Genomic DNA, 2,129 nt, shown 5'->3' with positions numbered 1-2,129 from the left:
TTTTCTGTGTTGATTGGTTTTGTCATGGCATCTGCTAGGTTGTCTTTAGTGTGAATCTTCTGCATATCAACACTTCCTTCTTCTACTACTTCCCGAACAAAGTGATATTGTACTCCAATGTGTTTTGTTCTTGAATGAAAGGCAGGATTCCTTGCAATGTGCAAGGCACTCTGACTGTCACAATACACAGAAATCTTCTGTTTTTTGTGCCCGAGTTCTTCTATCAACCTTTGGATCCAAATAGCTTCCTTGCATGTTTGTGTAGCTGCCATATATTCAGCTTCTGTAGTAGATAAAGCTACAACAGTCTGTAATTTAGATAGCCAGCTTACAGCTCCTCCTGCAAGTGTAAACACATAGCCTGTAGTAGATATTCGTTTATCAAGATCACCTGCAAAGTCTAAAATCTTGTTTGCTGGTCCCAAGTCTTTCATATCAAACTCCCTAGCCAACTGTGCCTTCAATTCTTGGATTTGATCATTGTTGGGACCTACCACCAACATGTCATCCACATACAACAGCAGAATGATGAAATCATTATCACCAGACCTCTTGTAATAAGTACAATGATCTGAACTAAGTCTGTTGTATCCAAGGCTAATAATGAAAGAATTAAATCTCTTGTACCAACACCTTGGCGCCTGCTTTAGACCGTACATAGATTTAGTTAACCTGCAAACCAAGTTTTCTTTTCCTTTTTCTTCAAAACCTTCTGGTTGGAGCATATATATCTCTTCTTCAAGTTCTCCATGAAGAAAAGCAGTCTTTACGTCTAATTGCTCTAGATGTAAATCAAATGCAGCACACATAGCCAAAACTACTCTAATAGTAGTTAGTCTCACCACCGGAGAAAATATTTCATTGAAGTCAATACCTTCTTTCTGAGCATATCCCTTGACAACCAATCTTGCACGATATCGTTCCACCTGATCATTACTATCTCGTTTGATCTTGTAAACCCATTTGTTACCAATGGCTTTCCGACCTGCTGGAAGTTCAACAAGTTTCCAGGTATGGTTCCTATGTAATGCCTCAATTTCTTCTTGCATTGCTGTCATCCACATAGAAGCATCTGGATTGCGCATAGCCTCCATAAAAGTTGTTGGCTCTCCATCTTCTGTCAAAAGACAATATGCATCATGGTTTGTCAAAACATAATTTGAGTGCCATGATGGTGTTCTTCTTTGTCGAGTGGATCGACGAACTTCTATGTCATTAGCCTCTGCTTCTTGTTCTTCGTGCTGTGGTTCTACTTCAGAAAGATCACCTTCTCTACATTTTTCATCTATTTGAACAGTGGTTATATCTTTAACAGTGCTGTCATTTTCTTGTTCCTTTTGCAATTCATCTTCTGCAAATATCACATCTCTACTGACAACTACCTTGCAGGCAGTGGGATCCCACAGGCAATACCCCTTAACTCCGTCAGCATAACCCAAGAATATACATTTTCTAGACTTTGGGTCTAGCTTTGTTCTTTCTTGGGAATTATACATCACGTGCACAGGACAATCAAATATATGTAAAGAAGAATAATTAGGTGGCTTACCTTGCCACATCTCCATTGGTGTCTTCAACCCAATTGCAGTTGATGGTGACCGATTTATCACATAACAAGCAGTTTTAACAGCTTCTGCCCAAAAAGACTTAGCTAAACCTGTAGTTTGCAACATAGCTCGTGCTCTTTCTAGGAGAGTCCGATTCATTCGCTCTGCTACACCATTTTGCTGAGGCGTATATGCAACTGTGAATTGTCGTTGAATACCTGCTTGCTTGCAAAATGTTAGAAAATCGCCATCGACATATTCTCCTCCATTATCTGTCCTTAAACACTTGATCTTCTTTCCAGATTCAAGTTCTAACTTTGCTTTGAACTCTTTGAACATCGCAAACACGTCTGACTTTTTCTTGATCGGGTACACCCATAGCCTCCTAGAGTAATCATCAATAAATGATACAAGATATTTTGCTCCTCCTAGGGACATCTCCGGTGATTCCCACACATCAGAATGAATCAACTCTAATATGTGCTTGCTCCGAGCAGTTGATCTACCAAACGTCAATCTATGTTGTTTGCTTGTAACGCAGTGCTTACAAAATGGTAAGTTTACCGATTTGAGCCCGAGAAT

This window comes from Arachis duranensis, chromosome 1 (assembly GCF_000817695.3).
Source record: "Arachis duranensis cultivar V14167 chromosome 1, aradu.V14167.gnm2.J7QH, whole genome shotgun sequence".
Taxonomy (NCBI): Eukaryota; Viridiplantae; Streptophyta; class Magnoliopsida; order Fabales; family Fabaceae; genus Arachis; species Arachis duranensis.
This window is presented reverse-complemented; position numbering follows the sequence as displayed.